Raw genomic sequence first — 10,758 nt, forward strand, 5'->3', positions numbered from 1 at the left:
ATGTCGAGATCACTTACGATCGCCCAATTTGTTACAATGCTGAGATACCTCTACGTAAACTCGTACCCGGTACACAGGAACTTTTCTTTTGACCTTCGTAATCGCCGGGCAGCCACGATCTTCAAGTTTTTAAGCAGATTCTTTACTATCAGGGTCCATAGATGAGGAGAGGGAACCCCACCTACTACTCACATTTCGTCAAGTGGCTTTAGAGTCAACTTGAAGCTAGAAATTTTTTAAATGGAGTATACGGTATTATTGAAAAATCTTAATCGATTCTATTAATTGTTAGCTCACCACAAGGATCCCTAATGCTCTAATGATATATGGTAGCTAAAAATTGTATGAAAAAGATTGCTATAAAAACTCACCGATCAAAATCGTAATAAAAATATTAATTTTTATATCCTTTTAAGCTATAAAATAGTGCGCCTGTGAAGGGTATTAGGAAAGCTATAAATATTTAGGATTCCGCTTGAACCGAACTAACCTATTCCTGACTTATTTCACGTAAAATTTAGCAGACGTTCCTTAGTACCTCATCTAAAATGCATTTAAAAATAGAAGAGTATTTTCTTTCTTGGCTTTGTTTCCTCTTTTGTATGGATGGTGTATATTGAGATTAATTTTCATATTTGTTAGCACTTTTGACATTTATTGTTCATGTAAGACAAGACATTAGAAATCAATAAAAGTATTAACAACACACGTTAGTATGGCAGCAACGCGGTTGGAAAATGAAACCACAGACTAACGTATATCTTCTCAAGCAGCTTACGCGATGAGCTAAAGCACTTAACTAAAACAAAAAGATATAAACTATTTTTAGTTTTGCTTCTTTTCACTGAATAAAATCTAAGCAATATATTACTATTGATGATCGCAGTCCTAAACGGATACCACCGTATATAGATCCACCAATTTCGAACGCATCCGCATAGTTTCCTGTCAACCAAAGCAGTTTTATCAATAAAAATATTTATGTTAAAAAGCTTAGTTACTTGAAATAATAAACTCAAGACACTTTTAATAAAAAATATTTGTAATGGAAAGCTTAGTTACCTAAAAACTGTTGTGTCACGAGTGCCAAACACAGAAACGAAACAAATTTAGCAACACCCATTATAGCGGTTCCTAATAGGATACGTGAAGAAATAGACAACGTAGTGTGGTGGATCCGTTGTGAATCAGACTAATCATGATCTTCTGCTTCATTACCGTTATATATGCCCATATGCTTACCTAAGCCGATTACTATATTTTAATGAAATCTTTTGTCTTTCACAAAGAAACTTAATTGGAAACGTGACTTAGCATTTTATATATTTTAACAAAATAAATCTAATTTCATATTTGGAATATATAAACAATACTTTAAATTACCATACGTGGACAATATCCATATTTGTAACCATAAATCACAGGCAACAATGGTTGATTTATGCGAGAACGGTAAATCGATAGGTTAGCTGCCGTTTTTACATTTCGTGATTAGACAGCTGTTTCTCGCAGATAACGGGTAATCTAAGTAGAGGTACTTTTTTTAATAATTTTATTCTGGACAGATCACGTGTGAGTCGTATCAAGTTGTCATCTTATTTTTGTTAGGTATTGTTTGGCATTTCGTCATGGACTGCACGACTGCATAAAGTTTACATAATCGGCCTACTGAGCGTACTATTCGCAACACCATCACCCATCTTCAGACCTAGCATTCATTATTGGATAATATTCGACCGAGTAGACCGCGTTCAGCACGTTGCAAAGGAAATATAGTAACCGTAGCTGAAAGTGTATACGAAGACCGTGGAGAGTCGATTCGGCGCCGTTCGCAGCAACTTGGACGGACGTATGGAAGGACTTGGCGCATTTTACGTCAAGATCTTAAACTGAAACCGTGCAAAATGTAGCTATGGGCTTTCGTAAGGTTCAAAGAAGATTCGACGTTTTTGAGAAAAACTTTGTTCAGCGATGAGGCCCATTACTGGCACCATTGGTATGTAAACAAGCGTAATTGTGGCATTTGGGACGAAGAGATTTAAAAAGGGCCATTTAATCTAGAAAAAACAACGGGTTGGAATGGTTGGTGGGTCGGTGGAATCATTAGTCTTCAAAAATGATGCCGGTAAGAACGTTACCGTCAATTGCGACCGTTCTCGCCGTGATAACCGACTGATTGCCTGAAATTGAAGCTCGTGATCTCAGCGACATTTGGTTTCAACAAGACGGCGACATTTCCCACACTTCGCATCAATCAATGGATTTATTGAAATAATACTTCGGTGAGCAGATAAATTCCTGTTTACGGCTGGTCGATTGGCTACCATAATCGTGTGATATCACATTGTTGGACTTCTTCTTCTAGGGATATGTAAAATTTAAAGTCTATGCGAAGAATTTCGCTTCGATTCAGGCCTTGGAGCATAACATCACGCGTGTCATTCGCTAGTTAAGAATCGAAATGCTCGAACGAGTCATCGAAAATTGGACTCAACGGAAGAACCATCGGACACCTAGGCATGACCCACATTTGAAAGAGATAATCTTCAATAAATAAATAACAAAAAATGTTCTTTCGAATGATAATAAACATTTCCATGCTATTACATTGGTAGTTTTAGTACTTGAACAGAACCGGTTTATTAGTTTTTCTTCAATAGAGTTTATGAAAAAAAGAAAAAATTATAACTTCGTTTAAACCGAAGCTATAAAGCCCCTTCACAAATATAAAACGTTTGCCATTCAACTTAAACTTGAACTATCCATTTGTTTAGCAGCTATATTTTTTAGTTGTCCAATCTGAACAAATTGCTTATAGATTATACCGTCGCTTCTGACAGTAATTCACGTCAAATCTCGTGAAGATATTTCTTCAAGTAAAACTTGATTTTGATCGTTCAGGTGGGCAGTCAATTCGTGCCTGACCTTCGGGTCGTGGCTTCGTTGCACGTCCTCTAAAATCGTTCGAATTACCACGGCTGGATTATTTTTTTGTTTGGCTATGTGAAGCCTCTTGTCCACGCATAAAAGCCTGACACGATTCACGTCACGGAAGAGAATATTCGCTGCGATATTGTTGAAACTCGTCCCTAATTGTTGCAAAAAGGGGTCGAACTGGATCTCTTTAAGAAATTTTTCCGAGCCAATCGATTCGAATTTCGAATCATAATGGCAAACCTTTATCTTTACAATAAAGTTATTTCTTGAGCATAACATTATATTAGAACCCACGATATTTTCGAAGATCTTTTGAAGAATACCACACCAAAAGCATCATAATTGTACTTTGGGCCCGCCCAAAGATATTAAAAATAAAATATATGCATATTAAAACATTTTTTCTAAAGTATTAATTTTCTTCGTCCAAGACAATGATCGATTATGCTAAGAACTACAGTACGAAGGAAGCTGTTATGATTTAGCAGACTATTTACGTTCTGGTTAAACTGCAATATATGGTTACATGCCGAAGAGATCTTGGAACTACTTTAGTGCCAAAAAAAGCGCTAAAACGTCCACTGTGCCCGTTTGTTTCCCATAGATATTTTAGATAGATAGATCTGTTGTTGCCTAACTGAATTTATGCTGCCAAGCCTACATTATAGACGTTTCTTGCGCGAATGCGTGACAGTAAACGAGTAGAGTTGAGTATTGACAGAGTTGAGTATTGACAGAGCTGTTGGTGGATCTGGAAGTCAAAATTCAGATACGATCTCACTGATGACTTCTAGCTAATTACTGGTGATATTAAGCCTTTATGTTAGTTTTTGGCAGTAAATGTTGGGTAGTTTCGTAGACATTTTTTCGGAGCACTCTGTTTGTTGGGTACTATTAGGGTGTCTTTTCACTAATTCGTTAGTGGTAAAATGTGTGTACAGATGTTCGTATATACAGATTTTATATTGTTAACAGTGGCACTCTCTCGCATTACCCACTTCTTATCAATAACAACGGAATCAAACTTTTCCATCTTTGCCCTATTGTGTACTCTACGCATATAAAAGATGATCGTTCACGGAGTCAATAGTTAACCCTGCAATGCGTTGAACATGCTTCAGTAACTCAGGAAATTATGCAGCTTTGGCATACTTCCGCAAGGAGTTCGATCTGAACTGGCTTCCTTTTCGAAAGTTTTCATTAGAAACTCAATCATGTTGAAATATAAAGCAATAGCGCAACTAAATACTCAACTGGCGGTGATAATAACTTAACGATTTCCACATTTCCTATGTATACCAACACCAGCACACAACTTATTGTGCCGGTATTGGTGCGACGAAGTTTGTGAAATCTCGTCGTTGATTGGTGTTTTCCCATTGGCAATAGGTATCAAGCGCCCGACAGCGGGCAACCAGTTACGCAAGCCCACACACCGACATTCAGCATTCGATCAGCCGCACACTAAGCTCGCTAGTTAATGGTGAATCACTGCGGCAACGAGTCGAGTTTTGCAATCGCACAGATAATCACTCAATATTGACAACTTCTTATTGCCACTTCCGTTGCTGAGCTGGGGAGTGATGCCGCGTCGAATGCAACTGAACACAGTAACGGCATCATGTGGAGGAGGGTGGAACTGCATGCGAGTTGTGAACGTCCGACCAGACGTTATGTAAGGTAATGCGAAGTGCGTTGTGGTGAACAGTGCAATGTTCAACTCCTCAACTTGCTTGGGTCGCTGGGGAGTTGGTTTGACTGGTAGCTATGACTCTGACTGTATGGCTTTGGCAGTGACTGTCGGCTGTTGGCTGTCGGTTGTCTTGCCACGCGTCATCTATAATTCACCATCATCACCGTTGATGCTAATGGCGGCACGTGACCAACGCACGCAGCAGCAGGAACAAGCACGACGGCAGGCAGGCTGCTAACACTCATCATTCTGGCGCAATCAGCGCTTGAGACTGCTTACCGGCGACTGGTGGCTACTGTGTGTCGTCCGGATGCAAAGCAAAAAGCCTGTGGATACAGACATATACATACATATACAATGAGACGTTTGTATGATTGTGTATATCAGTAGTAACTGAGCGCAGCCGGAGACACAGTTGTGATAATGTAATTCGATGTTTGCAATTTAATTGCCGCGAAAGCAAGCCTAATGCTGCACAAATGCCTAACTGGCATTACGCTCTCTTTCATAACTAAATACTCGCGTCTCTTTGCATTAATTTCTCTCTCATTTCACTTGACAGTTTTTATACCCAAGCAAAATGTGTTGTACTTCTTTACAGGCATATTGGGGCTGTGTTAACGAATAAACCTTTGGACCGTTTGGATCGGAGCGGTATTATCCGCATAGACTTTACATATCCTCACAAGAAAAATTCTACAAGGTGTATCATACGATCTTGGTGGCCAATCGACTGGCCCAAAACTTGAAATTATCTGCTCTTTGATTGATGTAATGTGTGAGAAGTGGCATCGTCTTGTTGAAATCAAATCTCGTTAAAATCGTGAGCTTCAATTTCAGGCATCAAATAGTCGGTCATCATGACATGGTTACGTTTTCACCGGCATCATTTCTGAAGTCATATGGACCGATGATTCCACCAACGCACAAACCACACCGAACCGTCCTTTTTTTCTGTTTTGCTTGTTTACATACCCATCGAACCAGAAATGGGCCTCTTCGCTGAACAAAATTTTGGCTCGAAAACGTCGGTTATTCTTCGAACTTTTCATAAGAGCATAGAGCGACGCGATGTGGCTTGTGAAAGTCGAGCGGTTTCAGTTCTTGCACAAACTGTATTTTGTACGCTTTAAATTAAAGATCTAAACGTAAAATGCGCCAAGTTGTTCCACAAGTCAATCCGAGTTGCTGCGAACGGTACCGAATCGACTCTCCATGGTCTTTGTGTACACTGTCAGCTACGGCTGCTATATAATATTTTCTTTTTTCTTCAGTGCGAGCTGTATTTGGTGTATTCAGTCGAATATTTTGCAATAATGAATGCCCTACCTCAAGATGAGTGATTGTGTTGCGAATAATACGCTCAGCAAGCCGATTATGTTGACTATAAGCTGAGCGAAGCGCACGAAACACATTCTTTACAGAACGGGAATAATCGTAATAAAGTTGAACGATTTGTAAACGTTGTTCAGACGTAAGTCTTTGAATGATGAAATGCCAAACAATACGGAACAAAAATAACATGAACAGAACACAGACAGAATCAGAACAGAATCTGCAAAAACAGGTAATTGAAAAAAATACCTTTACTAGATCACCCGTTATGTACATAGAATCTTCATATATCTGAGAAGATTTTTTGATCGTATTTGTAAGAAGTCAGCAAAGTTTCACCGAGACGACTGGACTGATCAGCTTGGAATTTCACTTGACATTATCAGATATGATAGATTTTTCAGATAATGTTCGAAGTAATGATATTTCTTCCAGTCACCATTTTGTCGAATATGTCTATAATCTCTTTGCGTGAAATTTTTCTGAAAACATAATGTATATTTTACTAAATTGAACCGGGGTATAAAATTCGGTTGCACTCGTAATTTGTACTACCTTTTCGTTTGTATGTGAATTCAGTTTTTACATTCCTTATTTTTCTAATAAGACTCATTGTTTGCTTTTGCACTGTTGTTGTTGTTGTGCTGCATAGTTTTCGGATGCTGTTACAGCTACTGTGGCAAATATAAATGTCAAATGTATGTGACACTCTCTTTAAGGGCGGATTTTGATAATAAAAACTGCCATTGCATATATTCATTCATATATACATACATACATACACATGCACTTCAATATGTAAATATATTTGCATACTATGTTTTATTGGTTTTCCCGAACTGCACGTGCTGTCAACCTTATGATATTGACTCGTCGACAGTTCACGTCATCTTAATACATCCCTCATATAGTTTTTTCTATGAATGTGTGTGCTTGTATGAAAGTGTGTGTATGTATGTATGTACGTATGTGAGCATGTATGTGCACAATTTTTTTCGAATTCTCCAACTTCCATCAACATTGCTGCCTGGGTAAATATTTACTGGTGATTAGCGAAAGTGGTGAAATGCCAGCAAAGCGAGTATAATTCGTTGATAAATTCGTGATTGGACCTTGGGGAATGCGAGCATTAAAGCGTGCGAAGTGCTCTTTGCGAAGAAGGCTTCGTGAAGATGTAGATATTCGAGAAATTTAATACATATGATGTATGCGTTGATGCAGCTGGGCTTTCCGGAAAAGGTGGAGAGTGTGTGCTAAAACAATGCTGAGGCAATGGGTACTCGTTTACACCGTGGGAAATACTAAACAAGGCGAAGCCATAGTTAAAATTATGCAAAGAATAGTTGTGTGGTTAGCTGAACTCAAGTATCATATATGATAACTGAATTTTTCACACCAAGCCCTAAAGAGGTACGTAACATATTTTTAGTATGCTTCTTCATTATATTTGAAGACAAACTTAAAATAAACATTTGAAAAGAATTATTTTTTCTACATATTTTAGCCCAAATTCATTACAGTCACGTAGTCCTCTCAAGTACTACGTACTAGTAATATCAGGAGAGTAAAGAAAAATTTGTTTAGTATTGGTATGCGTGAGTATTATAGAGATCATAGATTTTGCCAACATAAGTATCTCATTTCTGTTGTCATGTTTGATATGGACGGCTTTAATTCTATCAAGGATCTCTATTAATTGCATTGTGAGTGAAGACCACGAGGAGATACTTTATGGAGGTAGTCTCTGAGGCACCCTATTTACGAAACTCTTCTCCGTTAACACCGTTGTTTGAACTTATTTCGTGTAAAATTAATAAGATCTTAAAAGTTGAAGACTAAGCCTCGTTTAAATGTATTTTGAAGTGAAGGTGATGATCTGGGTCGTAAAATGTGTCGAAAAAATCAAACACTAGCATAGAACATTCCTTAAAATACTAATATGCATACGTGTATGTATGTAGTAGTGCATGCTCTCTAAAGTAAAGCTTTGTAGAGACCTAAGCTAATGCCCATATTTATTTGCAATAATTACTTAATATTTATTTCTGATAATAACTGAATCACTTCGCTATACTTTGCCGACAAGTTATACTACTATGGGCAGAAAATAGTAAGACTTTAGTCATATTTTTAAAATTCTTAATTTATTTTTCAAAATCTATGCCGTTCCTCACAAAGTAATCAGCCTTGGCCCCAATACACTTATTTTTCCAGATCTCGAAACAGTTGCTAAAGTCAATTTCCGAAATAACCTTCAATGCGAGTAGAGCGATTCACGTCGGAAGAAATTGGAGTGACTACACTTTGATGATCGAAGAAAACTGTCAACATAAGCTTGATTTTTGACTTGCTTTAACATTTTTTTTCGGTTTCGACTTACCTGGGTCACAAAATTCGGCCAATTGATCGTCTATTTTCGGGTCGTTAGCATAGATTCAAGACTCTTGGCCAGTAATAATACGTTTCGTGACATCGTAGAAACCGGAAATCATTACTTCAACGTCGTTAACGCGACGCGGTTTTTTGAAAGTTCTTAGTGTTTTTGAAACTAATCGTACTTTCACTTTTCTTAGGCCCAAATGATCTTTCGAAATGGTTTTCACTGATTCTTCCGATATGAACGCTACTGACAGTCATACCAAATAAGAGAAAATATATTTCAACGAATGCATTTTCCGGCGAAACTTGAATTAAGAAGTCTTACTATTTTTGCCCACAGTAGTATACACTCTTACAAACATACATATGTCATACACACTGCTAAAGGCGTGGTTAAATGAAAGACGATAAAAAGTTATTATTTCTCTGACCTTATCAAACATTCTTTCACATCTTTACACATACAGTATTGACTCGATAAATGAAAAATTTGACGCTCACAGCCTCCCGCTTTAGAACGTTATCTGCATTACCCTCTTGCTTCGAATTCAACGCGCTCACATTGTTGTTGCTTCCACTCGTAAATTTTTTCACAAGAGAGAACAGCGCCTTAAGATAGCGTGCAGAGAAATGGCGTATCGATGACGTCTCCTATTTTACCTTACATAGTGACTACTAAGTTCAACAAAAATTATGAAAGTGTGTGGCTTATTTCATTTTTATAGATTTTTTTCTATATGCTTTGATATATGTATAATATGTTGTTTTCAAAATTCTTAGAAACCCATATTCTTATAATATATTTTTGACGAAACTTATTGCACGATTAGCACCAGTGTGAACTGTGGGTATACATAGTATATATGTATATCACATGACTCAGGCGCATCATTTACTGTAACAATTTAGGAGTCTTTAAGAAGAATTTTTAGTTATCTTACGAGGTTCCTTCAATAACAGCGTATGGAATTCATTGGGTCTCTTTAGAATCTGCTTTGTGCGTGACTTTGTACGGTAAAAGGCACTCTGTTTGTAGGGCATCTTCGAGTTGTTCAATACTCCAAAGATATTATAAATGTACATGGTTTTTCCGGAAAGTAATAAGACTGATTTTATTCCACCGCGACTGTACTTCGGAGCGTGCGCGCACCAACTGGATTCGGTAAAGAACCTTCCTAGGTAACGAAAGAGCGGCTGGTCAGTTGTCTCCGAGCATCTGGAGAGTCAGTACAAACATTTTCGCGCGACGTATTTCTATGAGTGGTGCAAGCCGAAAATGCTGCGTTCGTTAGAACAGAGGTACGACGTTTGATATGATCAAGCAGGATTACCTAGATGTTGCTTTACCAAGAAGTGGTGTGTTTCGGTTACACCAAGTCTTCTTTGAGGGCCGAGAAGAGGTCGTGAAAACGATGCTCATTGTCTTTTTTGACATCAAAGGCATCGTCCACCGTGAAAATGTTCCTCCTGGACAAACCGTCAACGCCAAGTTTTACGTGGAATTCCTCAAGAGACTCAAACGAAGGGTTAATCGGGTCCGACAAGATATCGCAGCCGATTGGAAGTTGCACCACGACAACGCCTGGCTCACACCGCCTTTCTTGTGAACAACTACATTACCAAAGCCCGCATCCCAACGCTTCCGCAACCACCCTGCAGCCCAGATGTGGCCTGAAAAGACCTATGAAAGGCAAGCATTTTGAGACAACAGAGGGTATCCAAGCAGCATGCACTACGGCTCTCAAGGTTATTCCGAAGAATGCCTTCCGTGACGCCTGCAATGCTTGGAAATAACGCTGGTAGCGCTGCATCGGCGCAAAAAGAGACTATTTTGAAAGTTTTTATAGAATTTTAACGATTGTTTCAATAAATTTGTTTAAATCGATTCAGTCCTTATACTTTCCTGACAAACCTTGTATATAACTATACTACATATATGCTATAGTTGTCTGATATCAGCGATTCCTAGAATAGCAGGTAGCCTTTTGGTGCGAAAAGGACGTATACTAATTTCAAACCTACAAGCATGTCTCGAAAGGTGAGAGACAAGTTAGTATATATAACTTTTATAGGGTTTCTGAGGTTTCAAGCCGTGAATATTTTTTGACCGTTACTAATTCGTTGCCTGTGGGTGTACAACTGCATCAATACATGTAAATTTGAAGTAATATCATACTGCTTAAAGAACTGGATGACTTGACGCCTTAAGGCTTATCAGCTATGTGGGCAAAACAAAGAGCAGCAAACCCGATATATATATGTACATATGCTGGATATGCATATATGTATATATGTATATAAAAAACTTTACATAGTATGCCTGTATATATGCGGATCTTTGGCTTTGTGCATGTATTTGTCCATAATTATTTTCAGTTTCACCGCCCAGTCGCCAGTAAACACATTAACCCCTA

At 38.2% G+C, this 10,758-nt stretch overlaps 1 long non-coding RNA gene across 1 annotated transcript; it reads right to left on the reverse strand.

Annotated features, from left to right (window-relative positions):
- Positions 1-587: 587 nt before the first annotated feature.
- Positions 588-1,176, reverse strand: LOC120767424. Its single transcript, XR_005704697.1, has 3 exons — positions 1,063-1,176; positions 872-945; positions 588-799 (listed from the first exon to the last, which is right to left on the reverse strand). It is a non-coding gene; the product is annotated as an uncharacterized LOC120767424 (long non-coding RNA).
- Positions 1,177-10,758: the final 9,582 nt, after the last annotated feature.

The sequence above is a fragment of the Bactrocera tryoni genome, chromosome 2 (assembly GCF_016617805.1).
Source record: "Bactrocera tryoni isolate S06 chromosome 2, CSIRO_BtryS06_freeze2, whole genome shotgun sequence".
NCBI classification, from domain to species: Eukaryota; Metazoa; Arthropoda; class Insecta; order Diptera; family Tephritidae; genus Bactrocera; species Bactrocera tryoni.